This window comes from Natrix helvetica, assembly GCF_964273705.1.
Source record: "Natrix helvetica genome assembly, chromosome: 1".
NCBI lineage: Eukaryota > Metazoa > Chordata > Lepidosauria > Squamata > Natricidae > Natrix > Natrix helvetica.
Window position 1 is genome coordinate 237401654 of NC_138548.1, and position 27985 is coordinate 237429638.

General features: G+C 40.5%; 1 protein-coding gene across 2 annotated transcripts in view; it reads right to left on the bottom strand.

Moving 5' to 3' along the window:
• Window positions 1–27985, bottom strand: part of SDK2 (sidekick cell adhesion molecule 2) — a 468912-nt gene that overhangs the window by 127275 nt on the left and 313652 nt on the right. The gene's annotated exons all lie outside the window — the stretch shown is intronic.

Sequence of the window (27985 nt, forward strand, 5' to 3'; positions counted from 1 at the left end):
GGCTCACAGGTTGTGCTGGAGTAGCAGGTCTTGAGAAGCTGCTACTCCAGGGGCTTGTTCTTGAGAACCTTTGTCCAGCTCCAGGCTAAGCATTAAGGTGGACTTTTCTTGGAGACAATCAGTGCCAGGTTTAGGCAATTACTTTATGATTCTTGGTGGTCCATCTCTTTCTTTTGAGTAATCCAATTTACTTTGAACATGAGACTAAGATAGGGGAGAGAATTCTAGAGCAGAAGATAACCATCTCATAATACTGGATTCAGATTATGTTGCCATATTATACCAATTCTCTTATATTCTTTTTGCTCTGGAATAGAATAGAATTACGTAATTCACTTCCCTATGCATTATCCTAGAGTTGGTGGCATAGCTTTTGATTTATATGTATTATATCTACGGTAAAGCAATGGAGTAGACTTTGCAAGGGAATATTTACAGGAATGAAACAACTACATGAAAGTAAAAAAGAAATGCCATATTTTGGGAACAGGCTATGCCTAGATGTGAAGTTCAAAAGGAAAAATTAACAAAGGGTAATTTAATCACACACAGGCCTTTACTCCAATAGCTGGTTTTGAAATGTCAATTACACTAGATTCGATTGATAATAAGAAAGCCATTTAATTCATTGTACTTCAAGGATGTTAAAATCTGACTTTTTACTCCATGCTCTTTATGAATTCTAGAGACCCAACATCTCTGAGGTCACCAGGTTGGAGAAAAGTGATCTAGCGTCAAGTTGTTGAATTCTGATTTTCTACTCCAAGATTGATTAAAAACAATATACCAGTAATGAATATATTTCTTTTCTGTAGGACTTATTCAGAGGGGAAGTTAGAAGTCAGGAACCTAGGGAAGTAGAAGAGTAAAGGCCCCCAAATTAAAAATGAGGATACATTGTTTTCAAAATTATAACTTAAATTTAAAAATTAGAGAAAGAAGTACTGAAGGTTAGCAATACCTTGTGGTCTTGTTACTGGATTTCTATACTCCATTTACATGGGGTTACCCTTGAAGTTTATCTAGAAGCTTTAATCAATGCAAACGTAACAACTTGTATGCATATGGGACAGTTTGATTACTGCCATGTAACACTGCTATTGGCTGCTGGTATGTTGCCAAGGGCAATCCAAGATGCTAGTTGTTACTTTTACAGGTACTCCTCCACTTATGACAACAATTGGGTCCATTATCTCAGTCGTTGAGCGAAATAGACATTAAGCGAAATGCATTGTGGCTGCTTTGTTCCATGACTGCAGTCCTAGCCCACCCAGTTGTTTGTTTGTTTGTTTGTTTTGTTTATTTTATTGGATTTATATGCCGCTCTTCTCCCAAAGGACTCAGGCCAGCGTACAGCATTTAAAAAACACATATTACAAAAGTTAAAAGGAAATTAGAAACAATCCAAAAAACAAACCCAATTAATATAACACTAACATTAAAAAAATTAGATAAAATTAACAGGCCAGGCCGGCTTGCTGGAAAAGCCAACTTTTTAGGGCGCGTCGGAAGGACCGGAGGTCAGGGATTATGCAAAGCTCCCGGGGCAGCTCATTCCAGAGGGAAGGCGCTCCCACAGAGAAGGCTCTCCCCCTGGGGGTCACCAGCCGACACTGTCTGGCCGATGGCACCCTGAGGAGGCCAACTCTGTGGGATCTCACTGGATGGTGGGAGGCTACTGGTGGCAGTAGTGGTCTCGCAGGTACCCTGGGCCCAATCATGTGGTGTTAACCAATCATTCCGGTTGTTAAGTGGAGTGCCAGAGAGAACTGTTGATCATACGGGAAGGCTTAGGAGGGGAGGGGAAAATGATAGTGGAAAACGCTAACAAGGGCCACTGTTCTGCAAAGTTTTCCCAGAGAGAAAAATGCTAACTCCAATGTTCTGGGCCTTTAAGAACATTTGTATTTAGAGAAATGCTAGTGAATGCCACTGTTCTGAAAGGCTAATGTTTTCACCTAATGTGAGATCTGTTCCTCCAGTGCATGGTAGTATTTCCCCTCTGCATGGGCTTGGAAATCTCTCACCATGCTGGAGGAATGGATTTCAAATGCAACATCTCCTCTGTTTACAACCTTGCCGGTTGGCTTCCCCACTGACTTTCTGGGAAAGCCGGTAGAAGATTGTAAATGGCATTCACAACTTCTGACAGGCTGCCAAGTGCCCAAAATGAGGCCATGTGCTGTGGAGGGTCAGAATGACTGGAACTGCTTTATAGGCTGTAAAGCATCTGTTTTGAGGCCATCATGACTGTGATCAGTCATTAAAGGACCGATCGTAGGTTGAGGACAATTTGGTTTATATGGCCCAGTATCTTTGACATATTTTGCCTTATCTGAAAGAACAGAGAACACTTTCAAAAAACCCTAATAGGTGAGGTATGTGGGAAGTGTTATGGTTGCCAGCATTTTCTCACCACCTACTCTTTGGAAGTTTGTCCCCTAAAACAAGAATAGTCCCCACTGTAATAGGTTTCTGAAGGCATGTAAAGATCTGGTTCTTCCAGAAATCCCTTAGAGACTGTTCGTTGGTGGTGCTGAATGTTTCATTTTCTAAAAAAAATAAACAGCTACTGAGATATTGAACACATTATTAATTGCATTGGTAATTTGTTACTGTTTCTCTGATATAATCTGCTTTGAGCCATTAGACTGAAGTGGGATACAAATCTTATATCTAGATAAAGAAAGAAAAATATGAACCAGACGTTTAGAGGGAGATTCAATAAACTCGTTCTCAGTCAAAATAATTAAACTATAAAAAACAACTGAACTGGAGAGTTATTAGAATAGAATAGAATAGAATAGAATAGAATAGAATAGAATAGAATAGAATAGAATAGAATAGAATAACAGAGTTGGAAGGGACCTTAGAGGTTTTCTAATCCAACCCCCTGCCTAGGCAGGAAGCCCTACACCACTTCAGACAAATGGATATCCAACATCTTCTTAAAAACTTCCAGTGTTGGAGCATTCACAATTTCTGGAGGCAAGTCGTTCCACTGATTAATTGTTCTAACTGTCAGGAAATTTCTCCTCAGTTCTAAGTTGCTTCTCTCCTTGATTAGTTTCAACTATTGAAGTCTTTTTTTCCACATTTATATTCTAGGAAATTCTAGGAAAGTAAGTCTTTAAATGCTGCTTACCAACAGCAAACAAAAAACCTCGATTGACACCAGTCTTTGTTATTTTCAAGGTAAACAAGAGACCAAGATTTTTGAGTAGAGTAGACATATTGGTGCTTCAGATAAAATACTATTAAGTTGTTTTACAGAAATCAATAAAGAGATAAAGCAGGTTTGGCCAAAGTATGGAGGGGGCAGCCCCCCCCCCTATTTACATGCTGTTGAATGACTAATGGATTGTAGTTGGGGACATGCATTTGAATGTAGTTACTGCAGAATAATGAAATGTCAAGTGAGTGGTAAGCCTTTGCTAAGCATCTCCTTAAACAGCTTGTTCCACTGAATACATACACATGCACACATTTAGAGTACCCAACGAATCTAGACCTGGTTAAAACCTTGGCATCTAGCAGCAGGGGATTCAATCAATACGTTTTTAACCATTCCCTTGGTGTTTAATTAGTACATACTAACTGCATTATTGAATCCTGATTTGAGGAAGCTGATTCTTGTTTTGACGCAGGCAGATGAACTTGTGACTGCTGCTGAGCTGCAAATAGTGAAAGGCATTCTGGCCTTCTAAATTGCCTGCTCCACGGGTCTTGCTAGGACAATAAGTCATTTAATTATTTAGGCATGAGCATTAATCTGTTGACTTTCACTGGCTTGTAGAGAGCCAGGAGGAGCAGGAAGTAGAAGTGGAAGTAGAAAAGAGAGAGAGAGAGAGAGAGAGAGAGAGAGAGAGAGAGAGAGAGAGGGAGGGAGGGAGGGAGGGAGGGAGGGAGGGAGGGAGGGAGGAAGGAAGGAAGGAAGGAAGGAAGGAAGGAAGGAGCAGAAACAACAAGGTGGTGATTTATTTCACTATTAAATACAATTTTGTCAAGGTCAAGTGGCTTCCTCATGAAATTATGACAGAAGGGAATTTCATTACCAGAAGCCCTGAAATAGAAAGCAGACACAAACTTTCTGATTCCTAACCAGATAGACAAATTATGAGTCCCTATTAAGAACAGGACTCATATAATCTATCTGGTGGAATGAAACTGTTTTACACAGGAAACTATGTAGTCCAGAACTTTGGAGAAAAAGCAAAAATGCTCCAAGCTCATTATTATGCAACTAATTAGCTTAGGCAAGTTGTGGAAACGGACCAAGAACAAACACTATCAATCTCATAATGCACGGAGAATTAAATAATAAAAATGCTCGTTTATACAGTTTGGCAGCTGAATACCATCTCATAGCTGATGTAATGGAATGACCTTGGGAGACAGGAGGCAAAGCTGCAGGAAGGACAACTGGCATGTAAAAGATGTCTCAGACACCCACAGAAGGGGAGATGGAGTGGGAAAGGTTTCAGAAGGGACCCTCCCAAAATTAGCCTATTGTTCGCCAAACAAGAGGCACAACTAGGAGTACTAGTTTGACCCTTATTGCAAAGTTACATTTAACAGAATCTTGCAAGAGTGAAAGTATATCTCTACTCCTCTTCTTTCATTATCAGGGGAACTAGAGATAGTCCCTTCTGAAATGTTGCCACCTCCTCTTTTGTGGTCTGAGACTTCTTTAACATGCTAGCTGCGTGACTCTCCCACCTGTCTCTTAAGGCCATTCCTTCCTACCATTATACTTTTCATCACCTAGTTTCTGCCAATGCCCCAGATTCTACCTCCCATAATACCTCGCCCACCAAAAATGTCTAGCAATGAGCATGTAGCGTGAGCAGAACAATGAAGTGACTTCTTCCCTAGCTCAGTCTAGAGGATATCAGGTTGGGGAAGACCGTCCTGTTCCGATACGAAAATTTCCTTAGGCAAGCATGATGCTATTTTAACCCAAAGGGATGTATAAACTTGGTTGTTTATTAGGACAGGAATCATAATGTGAAATGCGCAGTCAGCATTAGCTGCAAAATACATAAACTTTATGCAGCCGCTGATCTCAGATGAAGAATGTCAAATGGGGATGAGTTTGCATAATAGCATTCAGTCCTGGCCAACTTGAGAGAGACTGCCAAGGTAGTTTTATTGTAATCTAAAATTGGGATGGGGACATGATGCTTAAGATAGGTCACATGATGGTCCCTCAGCTCCTAAAGCATCCTTCCCCTATCTGCATGCCCTCTGGTTGTGTGCATTTTAATTCTTAGCATTCTCAACAATGGCCTTTGGCTAAGGAGTTCTGGGGATTCTAGCCTCCACATCTAGAAGGTGCTTAGGTTTGGAAAATATACTTTAGGGGCTAAAGATGATCACTTGGCACATACTGAGGAGTGATTGCACATCAAAAGGCACTGCTTCCTGCAGTAAGAAACTATTGTCTTGCCTGTCTCTGGAGATTCTCAATCATCCAGGTCATGGTTGTTCCAAAGGTGCTTTTTCCAAAAGACAACTGGACTTCAGTTCAGAACCGAAGAAACTTCTCAGAAAAGAAGCAAAATGTTTTCAAAGCAAAACAAAAAACAAAAAACCAAGAAAGTCCAGTTACCTTTTGGAAAAAAAAACATCTTTGGGACACAGCCTTGCCTGTCTTTACCGAGCATCACCAAAACTGGGTTTACAGCAGATCCGGTTCAAGGCAAGCACCAGGATAAAAAAATCACAAAGAGTCAATTCCTTTTTTTAATTGCAAAATTTGAAAATCCTTCTTTTCAATTCAACAGATGTGTTGTGTGTAGCCCATGATGAAGATTGTTACCATGCCCCCACTTTATTTGATGCCAAATTGTCAGTTTACCAGAGCAGATTTTTTTTGGGAACAAGTCAAATATGAAAGCTAAGTCAATGAAAAAGGCAGCAGAGGCAACAATTACAAATTAGAAAACCCGACAATGGGCTCTAAATCGATGTCAGAACTGGAGAGGTTGAAAACTGGCCTCCCCCCCACCCCCCAAAAAAGGAACGTGCCACAACAGCTTAGGCCATTCAAAAGCCTGGAGCAGTAAACCTCTGAATTACTATTTACGTGGGGTTTTACATTTCCCCCAAATTAGGGAAGTAATTTTTTATTTCACTTCCTCCCTGCTGCTCATTCTTCAGCCTCCAACCATTCTTCCTATTCCCAGCCATGCACAAAGCTTGTTTGCTGTGCCAGCAGCAGAAGCGCAAGGAGGTGAAGTCACTCTCTGTGGGTGCTTTCTGTGTGACTGCGGCTAGGAGCAAGGCTCTAGAAGTGATGGGGAACATGGTTTTGCCAGCGCAGATTCAGCTTTATGAAAATGATATTGCCCAGGGCTCCTACCAACCTACTGCTGCTGTGAGGGTATCTAAACACGAAAGGCAGGAGAGGAGGCAGAAGACATAATGAGATCATGTTTTTTTCCCCTTTCCTAGCAGCAAGGCAGATTCAGCAAACAGGAGAGAGAGAAAAGGAATATAGTACAACCTGGTTTAAAAATACCTCTAATACAGTAGATGTATTTGTCAAATATGCTAAGTATTAGTTTGGTTTTCTTAATCCAATTCTGATTTGATGAAATACAGGGGTGTCAAACTCTATTTCATTGAGAGCTGCATCTGCTGGCAGAGGCACCACGGACCAGTCCTTTGCTGTTTCCAGGGTAACCCTCTGGGCCAAATGGAAGCGCCCCTTAGGCCGGATCTGGCCCATGGGCCTTGAATTTGATACCCCTGACTTAACATCATTCAGGTTAGACAATATTCAGGCAGGATATGTAGAAAATAAAAATATCAGTTCAATACGCAGATATCCACAACCACTCAAGTATGTTTTCTATAATCCACATAGTGGCACATAGTGCCCACACTTCTTATGTAATATAATTTAGGATGAAGGATCTCAATCTTCAATTGAAGTAATCTAGATTTACCATTTCTCTTAAGTATCAATACAGAAGGCAAGATCTTGGAAGAAGTAAAGCTGTCAAATCCCACAACTGTCTCCCCCTGAGTTTGGAAATCAAAACATTGATTTTCGAACAAGAGCAGCTGCAATAGCTGAAACGTATGATATTTTTTTTTTAAAAAAATATTAGATACAATCTCCTCATCTCCATCCACTGACTATGCAATATGCTTTGTTTTTCTTGAGAAATAAATAAAATTATTTCCCATTATTATGTTGACGTAAACTGGCAAGGACTATTTATTTTTTATTTATGTGTTTTTAATTGCTTTGTTTTGATGCTTTAATGACTAGGTTTTACTACCAGCAACTGTCATTTATAGCAGAGGTAGATAAGAGCATTTCAAAAACGCAGCATAAAAGCTATGAAATTGGTAAAAATCCATATGAAAAGAACTAGCTACACAAACAGAAGCAGCCCCCGAGGTGTGACTTAAATGTTCAATTAAAAACAGAAAAATGGGGTGGTTTTTTTGAGGGGGGGTGTATTTTTAAAAAAAGGCAAAATGGATATATCCCTGAGTCAGGTGCAACATTCTCTCAGAAATATTTGTGGCCTCTGACTTCATAAGAGACAGATTACTTTTGGAAGGAACAGTACTGGCTGTTTACTCCTCCTTGAAAATTATCTTTTCAGAGCATAGGGAGCCTCATCTATTGGGGGTGGGGGTGGAGGTGGGAATAATACCACATTGTAATGAGAAGCGGTAGAGGCTTCTGGGTAGAGTAGCAGCGGCGGCAGCTTCTCCATGCACCCAAACCAGAGCATTTGAGAGGAATTATTCATGTAAAGGATTTCTATTTTCCTGGTAAGCTGCGTGTCTGCTGAAGCTAATATGTAAGTCAAAGACCTAATTACGTTTGCCTCTGACTGAGGCTCTTGGGAAGAGCTAAGAAATCCTTTAGGTGACTTCTGAATTCTCAAACCAGATGGGATGTGGAGCCCAAGTAGAAGCAGAAAGGGAGTCTTTGGGAAGAGACAGATGTGCATTTAATACTCCTTTACCTATTCATCCATCCTTGTTTCTAAGCTCACAAAGCCGAGCGAATACATACCTTCAATAAGCCCAAGTGCCAGCCTCTAATAGGATGATCACACGTGATAGATTATCAGCCCTAACCAATCTGCATGTTAAACTCCTTGTGCAAGAAATAAATAAATATGCTTAAATCACTGGAGAAGATCCTTTGAACTGGGACAATTTTACTAAAAGCATAGAAACTGCCTCATTTGCATCTAAGGATGCCTCACAGGGAGAAAAAAAAAGACCCAGAAGCCCGTAGACGGCCCATGCGTGGAAGCAATTAAACTTTGAAAAATTGTATTAGGCTAGAGATGGCAGGAAAAAGGGGAAACAGAATAAATGGAGATGCTAAGTGCCTCTAGCAAGCTTGGCCCAAAAGTGAGAAAAGGAGGCTTGCAGTCCTCCCACTTCGAGAAAGAACATATGCTTTGATGAAAGGAAACATTGTCTCATCACTGCTTTCCTGAGGTAATCTTGCTTGCCTCCTTCTGACCTCAGAAACCTGTGAATCCCTGTGTTGGGTGAAAGAAACAATAAGTAGGAAGCTGGGTGATTCGCAGAGGATGGTTCAGCCAAGCACAACAGATGGGATAAAAATCAGATCAAAGTTATCTCTGTTAGGTCCTAACCTTGGCTAATCTAGGCAAGTCTATTTGTTGGAATCCCGGCAAGGAACAAAACTTGGCAGGATCCCATGCATATATATCACTTCACAGTCTTTTATTTTTTTTAATTTTTTTAAATAAAAAAAGCAGAAAAACCCTCAAGGCACTGTTCAGCAAGAAGGGGGGGGGGAAGATCCCGTGGACTCAATACTCCTGCTGAAGGGTGGTCTAATTGTGCAAAGGCCACGTTGAAACAGCCAGCCCACTTCTGAGCTGCTTCTTCCCATCCCTTGCAGTCCGACTGCCACATTGCTACAGGAAGGAGAAGCAGCAGTTGCTATGGAAACAGTACAAATGTAGGAAGATGGGCTCCTTTTTTGAAAGGGGGGGGGAGGGAAAGAAATCAAATTATTAACCTTCAATGGCATAATTAATAAAATGCAGCTCTGCACAGGGGTTGCTGCACCTCACGCTGTGTTAATCAACTTACATGGATGTTACTCTTTGTCCCCTTGTTATTTCATTGCAGTTAAGAACCCGCCTGCTCTTTAGAAGATGCCCACAACTTGTGGGGAAGAAAAAAAAAACTACTGAACTGATGTGAAGCCCTAACAAGGATAAATGATTTTTAGAAACAGGCCACTAAAAATCAAGAACTCGCTGTAATCTTTACCGTCTGGAGTAAATCACCACCACTGGATTGTTGTCCTGTGGACTGAATGGCATTTGGGGTTTTTTTCTCCGAAATTGGGGATGGGTGATCATTAAATGTCTTCATCTCAATTCACATTCAAAATAAACAGAGGCTGCTGATCCCACAGTAATTCTGTTGTTGTGATATTCAGTGCTCTAAATGGAAAACAGGTTTGCTGTGACATGGAGGTACAATTACAGGTAGTCCCATTTTACGACCTTTCTTGCCATAGTTGTTAAATGAATCATGCTGCAGTTGTTAAAGTTAGTAACATGGTTGTTAAGTGAATCTGGCTTCCCCATTGATTTTGCTTGTCAAAAGGTTTCAAAAGGTGACCACATGACCGTGAGACACAGCAACGGTCGTAAGTATGAACCAGTTGCCAAGCATCTGAATTTTGATCACATGAGCATGCTACAAAGGTTGTAAGTGTGAAAAATGGTCATAAGTCACTTTTTTCAGGGCTGTTGTAACTCTGAACGGTCACTAAATGAACTGTTGTAAGTCGAGGACTACCTGTGCAGAGCTATCACTCTCCCACACACACACACTGGTATATTTTTCTGCATTACTAGGAATGCTTATGGAATTCATGAATTCTGGTATGAACTGACCTCATGTATACTTCCTGAAGCTGGGGTAAGCAATCCATTAGCCAAATGCAGCTCCATCCCTATTTTTTGCAACCCCCAGCCCAAGCTGTTATTGCTAAAAGTCAGGAGCAGTCTCTTCATCATCTTCATCACTCTCTGATTCTTTTAGGAGGCCTTAATTTGTTTTTTTAAGCATGATGCCTGACTGTAAAGAACAATACAGTGCTATTATAAATTAATGCTTAGCTCAGAATGTAATTCTCATTCAACTTTCTCAGTTCTCCGAATTTTCTAATGCAAAATACAGCAATGCGATTTGAATTGCGTATTGTACCTTTAGAAATCTGTAACTTGAAAGACAATATATTAAAATTATAAGTAAAACTAAATTAATTTAAAATAAATGGTGGACTAATACTGAAACAAACTTATGAATGAAAACACGCACAAGTGACATGGACTAGAAATAGAAACCAGCTTTATGGGACTGAATAGCACTCCAAGTGATATTGTTACTGGCAAGCATATTGCTTTTAATGCTTTTAAGGGCAGATTACAAATCAAGTTGGGGAAAAAATAGGTATAAATGCTTGGGGAAAATCTAAAACCAGCTGCTACTAGATCATATTAGTGTTGTTATAAGGGTGAATGAGTACATAGTAAGTGTATATAGGCATGTATGTCACCAGATTCTATTGAACAATCCCTGTGATATCAACATGCTCCTAATTCCTATTTAGGTCATGACATCAACATAATAAAATATTTCATTTCTTTCCCACAACTCCCCTTGCCCCTGCTTGGAACAGCACTTATGGATTTTCTTATTTAGTTGTTAATACAGAAAAGCCATGTGTAAATCCACTAATTCTTGTATAACATTTAGAAAGGAAACGGTGCTGTGTTAGTTGTTCTTCTAGAGCAGGGGTGTCAAACTCACATTGTCACGGTGGCATTACATGACGTATCGGGACCCTTCTCTCTTTGCTAAACTGGGCGGGGGCATGGCCAGCATGTAATGCATCTGGCCTGCGGGCCGCGAGTTAGACACCCTATTCTAGAGCAATACTTCAAATACTGTTTAAAGAGAAGGGTGCACATAAGACAAGCGTCCAAGCATTCAGAATTCCAGGAAGAAGGAAGAATAACACCCATCTTCTCAAGCATCCTGTTCCAAATGATGGTTTCTTTGCGACCGGGAAGAAAGAAGCCTGCTTAGGACATGACAGAAGACTAACTCCCTCTCTACCCACAGCATTGCTGTAGCTATAGGAATTTCTTATGTGTTGCTATCAGTCCTTCAGAGAGTACTAGTTTTCCTGTCCTAGATGACTGGTCCCCAAGTACCACTAGCAAGAAAGAACAGGGGAGAGCCAGTACTGTAGTTGTGGGGTTGTGAAGGGTGCAGGTAAAGTATAGTCCACAAGAGTCATGTAGAGTGAATGTTGACATGCTTGAGATGCTCTCCCAGGCATCCTGCAATGCCCAGATACGCACCCCCCCCAAAAGAAAACACCTTTGGTTTTTTGGTGAGTGCAATGATTTGTTCCTCCCCTCTGGGAGAAGGTTTCAAAGTATTTCCAACAGGACTTCCAGATTCTGTAACAGCTTTGTTCCCTATGCCATCCGTCTTGTAAACTTGCAAGATTTGTTTCTCTCACCATGTACATGTATACATCTGATGTAGACTGTGCTGTTTCTCTATGTCATATCATATATGCGGGTACATGCATAATTTTGTGTTTTATTATTTATTATTTATTATTTATTATTTATTATTTATTATTTATTATTTATTATTTATTATTTATTATTTATTATTTATTATTTATTATTTATTATTTATTATTTATTATTTATTATTTATTATTTATTATTTATTATTTATTATTTATTATTATCATCTATCATCTATCATCTATCATCTATCATCTATCATCTATCATCTATCATCTATCATTAACTATTATCTATTATCTATTATCTATTATCTATTATCTATTATCTATTATCTATTATCTATTATCTATTATCTATTATCTATTATCTATTATCTATTATCTATTATCTATTATCTATTATCTATTATCTATTATCTATTATCTATTATCTATTATCTATCCATTACTGGTTCGCCTGATCTGGGGTGAACCGGCAGAAACACACCTCTGGTGGAGACCCTTTGAGAGCTGTATGCAATGAAATTTCATTTTAATGTGTGCCGATTAGTGTACATTCAAAGTGACAGTTGAGTATTCTAAGTCTAAGTCTAAGTAAAGGTTGTAAGAACAGAGTGTAAAAAGCAACTCATAATCTTCAATGCTTCATTTTAAATAAAAAGAAACATCCTTTTCTGCAGAAGCGAGGGGGTCCAAAAAAGAAAGATCATACCATTGTTATACAATTCCAAATAGTGGCAAGAAAGTAATAGTAAAGAGGTGGGGCAAAGCCAATTGTGTATAATCTTTTCTCCCACAAATTAGAAAGGATTTGCAGGACCCACCAGATTCTTTGTCTCTCCTGTGTGGGTGCAGGATGGGATGAAGAAGCGGAAGTGGCAGCAGAAGCAAGGGAGAAAAATAAAGCACATAAGGAGCTAAGGGAATCTTCAGAGATTACCTCTGGCAGCAATTCAGGGCAAAATTAGGAGTTGCAGCAGCTTTTTTTTTTTTTATGTGGTGAAGCATAGGTTAAAGATTTCCTCACCGGGAAAGTTTGTCTCAAAGGATCTGTATGTTCTTTATGGATTTATATGGCAGATAAAAATAGTTTCACTTCCTCTCTAATAAAAAAAGGTCCACCTGTTGAACTAAAGGAGAGAGCTGCTTAATAACAAGCAGTAAGGAAAACAGTCCAGTAATGGCAGTCTAGACTGGAAAAATTGAGAGGCATGATGGATGGCTTAACCCCCATCCATCATCTGGTGTGGGATAGAGTTCAATTCTTGGTTATGTTGACTGTCATGGCTTTTATAATTTTATCCCAGATGCTGTCGGTTTTATGTTTTCTTTTTGTATAATGCTTTTTATCATTGTAATATTGTTAGCCACCCAGAGTCATATATTTGAGATGGCAGCCATATCAATTTATTAAATAAATACAGGTAGTTTACTAGTTTGTTTAGTGACTGTTCAAAGTTACAACTGAAAAAAATGACTTACGACCATTTTTCACACATTGCAACATCCCTATGGTCACATGATTTACATTCAGATGCTTGACAACTGGCTCATATTTATGATGGTTACAGTATCCCTGAGTCATGTGACTTCTGCATCCTTCTGACAAGGAAAGTCAATGGGGAAACCAGATTCATGTAACAACGGTGTCACTAATTCAACAACTGCAGTGATTCACTGAACAACTGTGGCAAGAAAGGTCATAAAATGGGGCAAAACTCCCTTAATAAATTTCTCACTTAGCAACATGAATTTTGGGCTCAGTTGGGACCATAAGCTGAGGACTACCTGTAATGTCCTCTCTGTCACATTACAGATTACAATGCAAGTTTTAGAGGGGTTTGTGTAAGTGCCACCAATGGTTGCATGTGGTTCTAGGAGATAGAAAGGGTTGGTTATGCTTAACACCCACCCCCAGCCAAATACTTAAAAAGCCTAATTATTTACTACAGGGGGATTCAAGAGTGTTCTGTTATGAATTACTATTTAAAAATCTGTAACAAAATTCTCAATGCTTTTTTTAAAATGTAGAAAGACTACCGCTGTTGCAAAGACATGTTCACTACTCCGTTTACTCAGGGTCCAGCCATAGCTGCCTTTATATGCCAGGAAAGACAGAGATCAAGCATACATACAATAGCCATTACTTCCCCCCACCCCCAATTCTTTACTATATTCTTCTACTATACAAAAAAAGGTCAAAGTTGTGACGCTTGGAGCAAAGTGTGGTGTGGATAAAAAGAATTTTATCTGCAAAGTATTATTCAGGTTAGTCACAATGAGTCATTCATATACTTCTTTTTTTTTTTTGCAGGCCAAATGTAAAAGGCCTTTGACCATCGGATTCTCTGTGTGACTGCGGAATAAAGGTAATAAATTCAGCCGTGAATCCAAACGATGTGAATCCTGTTGGCAATGTGATTTCTACTCCCAAACGCATCCCTTCTTTCTACAAAATAATAATTTTCAAGTTATAAACTCAGTCAATATATGCTACGACATTCAGCTAATAGTGTATTTGAGTGGAATGTAAAAGTAAAGAATTCTCTGTAACCTTGATATGCGCAGATAGTAGCAAACACGCCTATATCAGCTTGTAATAGAATTGCCACTGAATTTAATCTACATGTCAATATGCATACTGAATTTCCTCGTCGTATGAAAACATCTAAAACATTCGGGGGGTGGGGAGGGAATTTCAATAAGAATACAGTTATAGTATTTCCATTTTCCTGAATATCAGCCAAAAAAAAGGGGGGGGCAATTAGGAATCAGACAGATATTATTGTCGTTGTGGTGTCTTTTGTGGCAGGCTAGAGACTCACACAAGGGGCAGCTCAAAATTGAACTAGTTGAGATAATTGTATATCAGGAATCAGACATGAGATGTTGGGCATCTGGAAAGAGGAACAAATTATGAAATGTAAACTCTGCTCCTTTTGTAATTGTGACATGATACTGCGTCCACACATATAAAGGGCATACAAATAGGCATGGATGGAGAGGGTGTAACCATCTTTGTCCTTCTACTTCTATAGGTGGGTTTGATAATATCAACTGGTTTTATTCTGGGCCCGCTGCAAGGGTTGGAAGTTGGGAGCAGAATGTTGCAGCTCCAACCTGCATGGGTGATTCTAGATAGTAACTATGGGGAGAAAGACAACCACAAGCATTTTAGTAAAGGGTGTTCCTGGGTACAATCCTTTCCTTTAATTTATGTAATATTTACACGAAATGACTAGGAGAGATCAGCCATAAATTTAGGATGAAATGGATGCAGGGTGCGAGTGGTGTGGTGGCTTAGAGGTGGGGTTCTCACCAATCAGGAGGCTAGGAGTTTGATTATAGGTAGCAGCAGATATTTCTCTCGTTTGGTGATATGAGTAATTGTCTGTTGTGAGCTCCGCGTAGGTGTCAGGAAGGGCATCTGGCCAGTAAATGCTCAACCTCCATTCAGTCGCCCTGAGTCCACCCCAATGCAGGGTCGTTAAAAGATAAAATAATAGGATGCAGATGAAAATAAGTTATACAAATTTATCCTGGACTGGCTGGGAGTTACAAATGGAAACAATGGCTTTGGCTAGTGTACAAATTGTGACCTTTCTGCAACAGAATGCACTGGTCATGCCCTTGGCATTTCTATATTTGATTATTGCAACTTATTCCACATAGAGTTGCCCTTAAAGGCTACTTGGAATTTTCAGCTGATCTACAGCACAGCAGCCACATGCATGCTCATTGTCACTCATGATCCTGTTATGTTATACATGGATGTTGTACTGGTTTTCAATAGGCTTGTGAGTGTAATTCAGGGGCTTTTCATTACCTATGTGGCTGGGAGTCTAGATATCATAGGGATTACTTTTCCACCAAGTATTTCTGCCTGTTCTACTCACACAACCAAGGAGTTGGTTGTGTGAGTAGAATTGCATATAAAGAATTGCCATCAGCTAGGAGGTATGGTGGGAGGAGCCCAACAACCGGTACTCTGTGTAACAACTCTCCTTCTTTGGAACAGTTTGCACCCAAGACAAATTTACCAACATGGCCTTCCAGAAGGTCTTCAGGGATTGTTGAGGTTCTTTTTTTATTTGCAAAATTTATAAGCCACCTCAATTTGTTACAACTTTGAATTTTAATTATACCACAGGCATCATACTCAATAAATTCATCTTACTATTTTTAACACTAATTTAAATTGAAACTTAACTGAATGATTGTTTTAATTCATGTATTACTTTTTATCATGTTTTATACATAAATTTTATAAGGCGCCCTAGAGCTCTTCTGGTTTTAAGTGGCAGATAAATCTAGCAAAGGAAATAAAGGGCAGAGCTTGTGCAATGACATCATGATGCACATTTTATTATTTTGACAAAATCTTGGCTTGCTGGAGATGTCTGTATGGAGCGGTGATGACAGGTTGTTTCCTCTACCCAGGTTACAGTTATTTATGTGCTAGTTGTTGTAGTAGATGCTATCTTATTGTTAGAGCTGAAAAAATATTCAGACATTTAACCATTTGGAAACTGAAAAATATTCCAGAAGACAATACAAACCATTGCAATACTACTATAAAAAAATATGGCTCAGGAATTAAGTTTTATCAGAAGGAGGCTATAAAACTGTAATATTCATGGAAATGAATGGGACACTATCTTGGCTTGGGCAGATTCCTTCAAAGTCCTCACGTCCATATATTTATAGGAAGTTAAAAATACTACATATAGACATAATATTAGTTTAACTATTTGGAATATGATCAAAGCTGTATTAGAGAGCATAGATTTCACATTCATAATTTCCAATTGTTACTGCCGAAACCAACTAAAGAGAATGCATGGCCTCCCTCTGAAACAATATTTAGGTGATTGTATTTCCAATGGTTTACCATATTATGATGTAATTATTACAGCAGTTGTGAATTCGGGTATATAATTAGCGCATGCAGAACTGGGAAACTATTGCAATGGCAATACAAAAGGGACGGAGAATGGATCTAGTAAGCATGTCATTACTTGCCAATGCAGAAATATATTCAGGTGCTTCAATTTTCAGTACATGTGCAGATGGAGTTTCTTTCACAATTTATATCCATATCAAATAGGAAACAGTTATGATTTTCACCTACCTTGTGTTTTCACATTATAAAATCTTTGAAACTTTACTAGGGACTGTAATAACTGAGTTAAAATATTCCCAGCTGTTACATTTCCTTGGAACAGCTCCATTAAATTTTATGCCAAGGTAAAACAACGTTCATATAATTTTGATTTACAGAGATATTGTACTAGTAAGGGTTGTCTATCAAGGACTGCTAATCATGCAACCACTGTGTTCCCCCCCCTAATTACCGGACATTCGGGGATTAATGTACAATATTATATATTTATGTAAAGTTCAACCTTGTTTTTATTCTTTTCCTCTCTGTTGGTGGTATTGCCAACGCCAATGCTGAAATGCAGGGTATTGTTAATATTTCACTCCATGGAGATTTTGCAACTGAGATAGTTCTGAAATGTGCACTCAGTTGCTTTTTAAGTGGTGGGCTTTCTCTTGCTTCTTAAGCTTTGATGCTTACTGCAGGAAGTTGAAGCTAAGAAGCTCTCGCCATCCCTCGTTTCTGTGCTTCCAATCAAAGAAGTAGGGAGGTAAGGCAGCATGGCATTTCTGCTAACAGGATCAGGAGAAATGATTTCATCTCCTTACCCAATTATCGGAAAGTGAAGAATAGGGGGTGACATCCAGCTCAGGAATTTTACATTTCATCGTAATAGCTCTCTATAATGAATTTCACTTGACTTAGTGAATTCTACAAGGGAATCAAATTTTGCCAGGGATTTGAAACTAAAGCATATACTTCTCCCTGTGTTGTGTACTCCAGAGATAACCAACTTTTTTTTTAACCTATGAACTTTCTCTACATGGACCCAAGAGAGAATAAAGCAAATGAAGACTGTCAAATCACCACAGTGCTGTCCCTCTCAAGATTGTAAATGCTACCCCTATCAAGATGCTCTCTTCCATGCGGGCTAAGGAACACTAATATATGGCTTTCCCAGATGTGCAGTGCATGGTAGTAATTCTCTATTTTATTAATGCTGATGGTTATGTCTCCAGAACAATTTGAGTGAAAGCAACAATACTTCATTGGATACTCACAATTTTCTTTTAAGAAAATTTGCTTCACTCTCCATATCACATTAATGTTTTTTTCATTCTAAGGCAGCAGTCTGGAAATTCCCCGGTACTTCTAATTTTTCCCTGAAGGAAAAATTAATGTGAAAAGTCCACAAAGCTTCCTCCATTGTTTCCCCCCCTTTTTCAGCCTAGGCTTTTTAACCTCCTGCATGTTATACGGAGCAGGACTGATCTTGTGAGGATATAATATAAAAACACCAGAAGGAGGAGATGTGGGGAAGCTACCTTGTTTCCCTGTGCTGTAGAAATGTACAAGTATAGGTGAAATCTCCAAAATACAATTAGTGCCACGTGTGGGCATTAACACATCAGTGCTCAAAATAAACACAAACTAATAATGTTGCTATAGTAGGTGTTCAAAGAATAAATCTGACCCTTTTAAGACTTGAAGAAGAAGAAGAAGGAAAAAGAGAGTTCAAATAAGAGATATTGATTAAATACAATGGATGAGTCTGAAAAATCCAGCTCTTTGAGATGATGTTTATCTCCTTCTGGTATTTCCCCCCCACCTCACTTCATAGTAGCTGCCCTTGTTGCATTTGCCATGTAAGCACCTGAAGAATATTTAAGTTTGCTGAGATTGGTTAGATAGACTTTAAATCAGAGGTGGTATTCTACCGGTTCAGACCGGTCCTCCCAAACCGGTAGCAGAAATTGTGGGTGGCCGCACCCATCCACCCTGGCTCTACAGCATCCCATTTAGGCCCTTTTGTTTGCCAAAAGTGCATGCGCAGAGGTGGCACATGCAATCGAAACCAGCGTGTGTCCACACTCACATTTGCGAACAAGTAGGGAAGTTAAGTGAATACCAACCCTGCTTTAAACATATGCTACACATCAGCAACCGGAAGCAAGGAAGATGCGTGTAGTGGTGGGTCAAGATCACGAATGTTAAACTGATGGCCTTCAGGCCAGATGCGTCAAGTGCAGTCCATGTCCACCCCAGCTCTGCAAATGGGGAAAACGTCACGAAAAGTCACGTGACAGAAATGTGCCGTGGCGAGTTTGACACCATGGTCAAGATAGCGACTGACTGAGAGAGGTTGTGCTAAATGCCGAGTCCAAAACCATGAGGACAAACTATTGACCATGCTCTTGGATAACTGATACAATGACATTGAATCCGGCACCCACATACTAACTCTTTGAACAATGGGTGGAAAAACTAATGGGGAAAAAAAAAGAGATCTTGCTCTGGTTTAGGCATTATGATCACCTACCTGCTGCAACCTACATTCTCTCCTGCCACCCCACCTCATTCTCATCAGTAGGCCAAGAAAATCTATAATGCAATTACATCCCTTTGATGCATGTGTGAGGTGAAAAGAATCTCGCCGTTGGCAGCCCCATTCACCGCTAATTGCAATGTGCCTTCGCTAAGGGACAACTACAAAGCAATTTTGCTGAACTACAAACAATCAAGAAAAGGGGAACAGTAAGCACCGTTGGCTGCTGCTATTATTCCCCCCCTAAAGATTTGATACAAATTTTAGACAAGCCCCCCCCCCCTTCCTGCCAAAATAGTCCCCTAGTGATTTTCCTTATTTGCATATGGTGCCATACAAATGTGAGGACTGCAAATTGCAAGGAAAAAGTCAGAAGCAGGACCTGCCTAGCTCAGAAGAAAAGGCACAGCCGATACATTGGATTTCAGGTCACGGCTTTGCCTCTTGCAAGGAGCTCTTGGTGGTGGTGGTGGGGTTATGCATGGCTGCAAAGACATATAAAGTTGCAAACTTTTATGGCCTACCTTGGGGTACCAAGTACAGGTCTGCACCCAATGCAGTACTGAGAACTGCTGAGCTAGAGCAGAGAGGCCTCAAAATATCTGAATATAGTTCTGTCTGCAGCCAATGATATTGCCAATACAACAGTGCTAGAGGAAGGGAGTTACTCAACCTTTCAAAATCCTTCGTATCGCTTGATTTTTTAAAAGAAAATATATGCTAGTGAAAGTATACTCTATCCAAAATGCCTAAGAGAATTTAACAAAAGGGAGTTAATAAAAGTTAATACAACATAAACCACGTTCTTTATAAATACAGGGAAATTCCTAAGCATGACCATGTTACTTTTTTTTCAGCTTCAACAAGTTCTAAGCCTAAGAAATTTCACTTTGGTTACAACTTCATGAGGTAGCACCAAGTTTTTCATTCACTCACAAGCAATAACCAAGTGATTTCTTACTTTTGAAATTTACTGCAAGAATTACTGATAAGGTATGCAAAAGGCTTTGAAGAATATATAAAAACATGATATGGCAACTGTATGATGAATAAGAATAATTTCACCATGCAACTTTATCTCACTATGAAGCATTAGATCACTCTCAATCAGTTGTGGGATTCAAAATTTTTACTACCGGTTCTGTGGCCGTGGCTTGGTGGGCATGACATGGCTTGGTGGGCGTGGCAGGGGAAGGATACTGTAAAATCCCTTTTCCCTCCCGATGAACTGGGACTCGGGAGGCAGAGAATAGATGGGGGCAGGGCCAGTCAGAGGTGGTATTTACCAGTTCTCTGAACTACTCAAAATTTCCACTACCGGACTGGTCAGAACCTGCTAAATACCATCTCTGCTCTCAATGCTCCTTATGCGCCACAGAACCCAGTAGGATCTAAATGCTAAGTTGCCTTCTACAGTGGTGGGATTCAAGTAATTTAACAACTGGTTCTCTGCACTAATGATTTCTTCGAACAAACAGTTTCCAAACTGCTCAGAAAGTTAACAACCAGTTCTCTTGAAGTGGTGCAAACTGGCTGAATCTCACCACTGGACCTTTGCAGCCTTAAGCTCTAAATGCCAAAACTGGGAGTGGGGGGGGGGGGGGGATAAAGCTAACTAATGAAATCTTTTCTGGTTTTCAACACCTTCCTCTATTTTGGGCTCGGAGATGGCCAGATGTCCTGCCTCAACTATATATACCATGCTCCTGATTAGTGGACCTCTCTGCTTTTTTATCCCTTCCAACCTATTTTCTTCTGGGGAAATGATCTTTAAGGACATGTGGTTTCTAATGACAGACCTTTTGTATGAACTCTCCTCCTCATAGATGACAACCTCCCACTTGGATAGGCGGTAGGAAAAAAGAAAAAGAAAGAAAGAGCGCCATCATTATGCCATCCTTCCTGTCACCTGTGCTGGAAAGAAAAAGTTGCAAGATTCTTGTCAATTACAGTTAGTTAAAAAAGAAAACTGCAGATCCCTGTTTCATTGTTCTTCTAGTAAAGGTGACCAAAAAAAGACAAAACTTCCACTAATGAACTAGTAAACTGTATTTTAATGGGCAGCAACCAGAGAGTGGAAAGGAAGGGTCACTTCTGCCACAGTGCTCAGTGGAAAAATGGAGCAAATGGATTTTCTTTCAATAAAAGAAAGCAGAGAAGGTGAATTAGGTAGCATTGCTTGTGCTGGTGCAAGTTACTTTTGATTTGTAGCAAGAAAAGATGGGTCGGGATTGCATCTCTCATAGGATGGAACGTATTTGGGGTAAGATTGTTTGCGCCTTTCCCCGAGAAACGGCCACTGGCAGTACTTACAATGGGTCAAGTTAGTTATATGTAGTAACCCCTCATGCAGAATTGCAGTGATGGGTTGACCTTCCCTAGACTACGTAGGAAACCAAAGTTACGAATGCTAATACTACTTTTATAATAAGGTTATAGCAAAAAAAAAACAAAAAAACCTTGCATGTCTGAACGTGCTACCTATTAAGTTGTACGTGGTAAGTGATATTTGCTATAACGTTTCTCAAATTACATTTCTAGCTCGGATTCAAATTTCTTTTATCTGGCTAGTGTCTTGGTTGCGGCTCTTCCTTTTATTCCTTAAGCCGATTCCCACTGCCCATTATAGGAACATGTATTTTACTAAGCCATGGTTTGTTTCACTGCGTAGTTAATTGGATTCACTCATGTCAATTCACAAACCATCATTTACAAATCATCAGGTGAATACGCACACAAAAAAGAACACAACCTCCCCACCCTGCGTTATGTCTTAGCACAGTATGAGAATACAGAGACGTTTTTACAGAGTTAATTATCCCAGGAAAGAATGATAGAGATCAGAGTATATGCACATGATATAGCCCCCCCCCCAAAAAAAAAATGCTTTTACAAGTTTACACAAAGAAAAGTGTTAGAATGGCTTCATCTATAGCTTCAGTTAGAGTCCGGCTGGTTCTCATAGCCACATGAAGGAAAGAAGAAAATTCTTCTTTTACATTCTCTAATAACCTTCATGAGCAGTGAACTAAGCACTGAACATGGTCTCATAATCATTTATGAAATATCCTCAAGGTTACATGGTTTATTTGGGCAACAAATGTGCTGTGCCCACAGCAATTCTGGGAGTTTTCTTCCATGCCTTCCCTTCACCAAGAGAGTACCTAAAAAGAGATATTCACCTGTATGGCAAAGCTCAAACATGCTGCCATGTGTAGAAAAAAGACTTCCTGTGTGATCAAAGGCAGGATTTTCTCTCCCCAAAGGATTAATATGTTTCTAAACCTGTTAACTTTTAATCACCACCTGAGCATGCTGGCTGAGTGCCATCAACATCTCTATTAAAATTCAATTTATCCCCATCATAACTAATTTTTCTGCCCTAGCTTTTTTGCCAGTAGCCCTCAATTTCCAGACAAAATGTCCAAAGCCGCCTTTCACACACTAAAATTGCAGAGGAAAACTGTTTGCATATGTGCGCACATGTATGCATAAGTTAAAGCGTCGGACTAATGGGCTTAACTTCTAAAGTGTCCTAAAAATCTCTTTTGTTCTAAAAATGAGAGGATTACCCAGTTATATGTACCATGATGGAATTAACTTCATAGAGGTATTTGTGCTTATTATATGGATCTTTATTTTTCTTCATTAAGGTCTACTTTTTGTTATATGAGGTGCATTTTAATGAATATATTATCTATTTTTGGTTTTTCTGTTCACTATATAATCACTATTTAATATAGATTTTTTTACTACATACACACATACACACTCTATGTGTGTGTGTGTTTGTATGATCCCAAAAATGGATCAATCTTTGAGAGCCTATGCAAAAGCCCCAATATATAAAATGCTGACACTGGGCCTTTAATAGGATGAGATAATGAGCTGATACCAATTTGAAAAGGGATTTAAATGATCAAATGATCAAAATTTGACTTACATCCCTTCTGCTAACAATTATATCCTAGATAGAGAAAGAAAACATTAACAGAGTAATTTTAGAAAATGTTATTTCATAAATAACCAGAGCTCTGCACGTTATCCAGTTTACCCATCCATGAAGGCAAATATATGTGTCCAGTGGTGAAATTCAATTTGTTTTTTACTACTGGTTCTGTGGGCATGGCTTGGTGGGCATGATGTGGCTTGGTGGGCGTGGCTTAGTGGGTGTGGCAGGGGAAGGATACTGCAAAATTTCCATTCCCACCCTACTGAGGGGCCAGTCAGAGGTGATTCTCTGAACTACTCAAAATTTCCGCTACCGGTTCTCCAGAGCCTGCTGAATTTCACCCCTCTATATTTCCCTGGATAATGTTGCAGGATCGAACCTGGGTAGGTCACCGGGAACAGAAGTTTTGTCTTCTAAGCTTTCGGTCTCATGCTGGAGCCCATCCTCAGGGAACTTCTCTCTAGTTTACCTATTCACACATGCCACAAGCTGTAGATATAGGACAGTGATGGCGAACCTTTTTTGGCTCGCGTGCCACAAGTGGGGGGAGTGCAGGGGGGTTGAGTGCGGGCGTGCCGCACCCATAATACAACGCGCGACCCCCCCAGTGCACATGCGCGTACAACAGGCGACCCCCCCATTTCTACATGCTTTTTTCGCCCTCCCCAGGCTCCAGGGGCTTTATAGGAGCTTGGGGAGGGCGAAAAGAGCCTCCCCCGACCCCCCGGAGGCTTCAGGGACCGTCCCTGAAGCCTTCGGAGCACTTAAAAACACCCTCCGAGCAAACCGGAAGTCACTTCCGGGTTGCTCGGAGGGTCGTTTTAAGCGCTCCGAAGGCATCAGGGAAGCCTCGGATGGTCCCTGAAGCCTTCGGAATGCTTAAAACGACCCTCCGAGCAACCCGGAAGTCACTTCCGGTTTGCTCGGAGGGTGGTTTTAAGCATTCTGAAGGCTTCAGGTACGGTCCCTGAAGCCTCCAGGGGGGGCGGGGGAGGCTCTTTTCGCCATCCCCAGGCTCCTATAAAGCCTCTGGAGCCTGGGGAGGGCGAAAAATGGCTTTTAAAAAGATGAACTCAGCTGGCCAGCACGCGCATGCGCGCTGGCCAGCTGACAGGGCAGCGCCTCGCGTGCCCTGACAAATGGCTCCGCGTGCCACTTGTGGCACGCGTGCCATAGGTTCACCATCACTGATATAGGAGATATTTGGGATCTGAACCAATTTTTTTAGGGAATCGCTATGGGGAAAACCCACCGATTAAATAAAAACTGCAAAATACTTTTTGGATTACTTCCAGATTTCAACAACACAATGGTTCAGTTGCAGAGTTTTATCTTTGGAAGCAAGAATATTTGGGACAGGAAGGAAAAAACTGACATTACACTCATAAAGTTAGGCTACCATGAATAGGTTTGAAAGCCATCTCTGTTGGACTGGACACTATAAGGGTGTGGTGGAAAACCTATGGCACGTGTGCCAGAGGTGGCAAGAAGCACCCTCTCTGTGGGCACACAAGCCGTCACCCCAGTTTAGCTCCACCGTGGATGTGTGTATGCCTCCCACCGCACAGGCCAGCTGGTGTTCAGGTCTCTGCCACACATGTGGGTGGGCGAAGCATGTGCGGGGGGGCATGCATACATGGGGGGGTGCATAGAAGGGGGCCACACACGCATTGCATTTGGGGGGTTCGGGTGCGAGCTTTGGTCCACAAAAGGTTAGCCATCACTGCTATAATATTATTTTTCTCTACTTTTCCATTGGGGCATCTCCAACAGAGGTACTGCTGACTGCATGATATTCAGTCTCTCTCACATTATTTTTTCATTCTTCTCCTTCTACATATGCAAGCTTTTAGTGCCCTCTCCCTGTTCCTTTCATTTCCCTTGTCCATCACTATTCAGGGGAGCCCTCTGAGTACACATTTCTTCAAAGTATCTCTCTGTCTACAGGTGCCTGACATTTCATTCCAACTGCAAGTGGATTTTATTTCAGAACAAGAGGAAACTTTATTTGCACACTGACTGAGGGAATAGATGGGGGGAGATAAAGAGCAATTTAAATCTCTTTTTTATTCATGTCCCTCTACATTTTATGCCTCTATATTTTTTCTCCATTTACCATTTCTATTTCCAGCTGCCTTATCTCTTTCTTGCTGCCTTTCTACCCCAGAAAGAAAAAGAAAAGAGAAAAGAAAAGACCATCCTGATCATGGCATTTGTCTCCAACCTCACCTTCACCACCACAAAAAGAGGAAAGAGAAAGAAGAAAATAAATAATTGGGTTAAAATAGAGATCTGTTACAGGGAAGGAGGGAAAATCTGTAATGGGTTTCCTTTAGATATAGGGAAAAAACCCTGATGATATCTTTGGGCCCTTTTAATTTTAATTTTGAAAGCAGATACCGATAGTCCTTGACTTATGATTACAACTGAGCTCAAATTTTCTGTTGCTTGCGAGGCAATTGCTAAGTGAGTTTTACCCCATTTTATGACCTTTCTTGCCACAGTCGTTAAGCGGATCACTGCAGTTAACTGAATCATTTGGTCATTAAGCAAATCTGCTTTCCCCCGTTAACTTTGTCGGAAACCACCTTGGAAAGTAACAAATGGTGATTACATGACTCAGTTGCCAAGTGCCTGAATTTGGATTACGTGACCATGGGAACGCTACAATGGTCATAAATGTGAAAACAGTCATAAGTCACTCTTTTTGGTGTTGTTGTAACTTCAAACCAGAGGTGGTATTCTACTGGTTTGGACTGGATCGCCCGAACCGGTATCAGAAATTGCTGGTGGCTCACCCTCCCACGCCCAGCTCTATGGCATCCCATTTAGGCCATTTTTTCACCAAAAGCGTATGCGGAGAAAAATCTGTGCATGCGTGGAGGTGGTCCGTGTGAGTGAACCATGTGAACGCGCACGTTCACATTTGAGAGCCAGTAGGGAAAGTAAGTATATACCACCCCTGCTTCAAACAGTCACTAAATGAATGGTTGGAAGTCAAGGACTATCTATATTTTCTGGGCTGTGCTTGGGCTTCCCAGAAAAATTTCTGCAGGATTTCTGGTGAGAGAAAGGTATCCATCCTTCTCCTTAATTAAAAGGAGATTGCTCTTTAGCGCATGGAAGTAGAAACAACTGGATGTGGTCAAAAGCATGCTTGCCACATTCCTGTTGACAACTAAACACATTTTTTGGCTATTACCCATTCAGTCGGGTGAAAAAATAAGTACAAACCACTGAAACCTTTAACTTTTTTCAACATACGGCTACCTGACCTTCATTGAACAATTTTGACAGATTAAAGGGGAAATGATATAACAAATATCGCTTACCATTTACATTTTGTACTCCGCTGTGTAATTTAAATAAACATAAATGCAAAATTTGCATTTGTTCATTGAAGCTAAAAGTAAGCACAATACATTAATCATTACTCAAATATCTACAATTAAAATCAGGTGCCAGTGATTAGAACATCATCAGAAAGGATCCAGGAGGAACATTTCTTACTAAAACCTGAGATATCTGTTTTGCTTTGCTCTTTGTTGTTGCAGTGTATGGTACCACCGTGTCTAGATTAAATATCTCCGAGGCCTTCAGAATGAAGGTTAGTGATGCCTTTGAGTCTGGAAATGGATTCGAAGAGATTGCCGAAAAAATTGGATATCAGTCATTCCGCTGTTTGAAAGATTATCCTTAAGTAGAGAAGATTTCAAACAACCGCCAACTTGCCCAGGCTAGGTTGTCCCCGCAAGTTCAGCCAGAGAACAAAACAGAAGATGCTGAAAGAAGCCTCTAAGAATCCCAGAAGGTCATCACATGGCCTACAGGTAGTTCTTGTCACTGTTGATGACAAAATGCATGAGTCTGGCGTTAAAAACAAGAAGCTGCAGAAATTAGATTTATATGGGAGGTGTGCCTGGAAGAAACCTGGGTTGTTCATTACAAAAATCCAGGCAAGATTATAATTTCCTCTTAAAAATGTCAGCAAAGACATTTGGACTTCTGGAATAATGTGCTATGGGCAAACAAGACAAAGATAAAAGTTATCTCACCAGAATCCCAGAAGAAACATTTGGAGAAAACTAAAGACAGCATTTCACCTGAAGAACTCCTGCTTGAGCAGGGGGCTGGACTAGAAGACCTCCAAGGTCCCTTTACCAACTCTATTCTGATTCTGACTCTAATTTGTTGCCATCCACAAAGCACGTGATGGAAATGTTACTGCTTGGAGCTTTGCTGAATCAGGGCTTGGCCAGTTCATCATCTTAGAATGCAGTTTATTTATTTATTTATTTATTTATTATTCGTATTTATAGACCGCCCCCTCTCCCGAAAGGGACTCGGGGCGGTGTACAGTCACTAAAATGCACTATAAAATATATACATAAAACAGTTAAATAATTAAATACGTAGGTGGAGGAGGTTGTAAGACTGTATATAGAATAATAAATATAGTACATTAAAAGCTTATTAAGACCCCAAACCCAATTAAAATGAATAAATCCCCGGGAGGTAAAACTAAGAAAGTGCCAGGCCAGCTGATTGAAATAGGTGAGTCTTTAACTTTTGCCGGAAGGAACGGAGGTCGGTGGTAGTTCGAATGTCTGGGGGGAGGTCATTCCAGAGGGTTGGGCCCATCACAGAGAAGGATCTACTCCTAGGTGTCGCCCGCTGGCATTGCCTAGCAGACGGCACCAGGAGGAGCCCCTCCCTGTGTGAGCGGATAGGTCGCAGGGACGTGTGTGGTAGGATGCGATCCTGCAGATACCTAGGTCCTATGCCATGGAGCGCTTTAAAGATGGTAATCAATACCTTGAAACGCACCCGAAAGGCCACAGGTAGCCAGTGCAGCTCGCGCAGGAGAGGTGTTATGTGGGAGTAACGAGTACTTCCCATAATAACCCGCGCGGCTGCGTTCTGAACTAGCTGCAGTCTCCGGATGCGTCCCAAGAGAAGCCCCATGTAGAGAGCATTGCAGTAGTCCAGGCGAGACGTCACCAGCGCATGAGTGACCGTGCG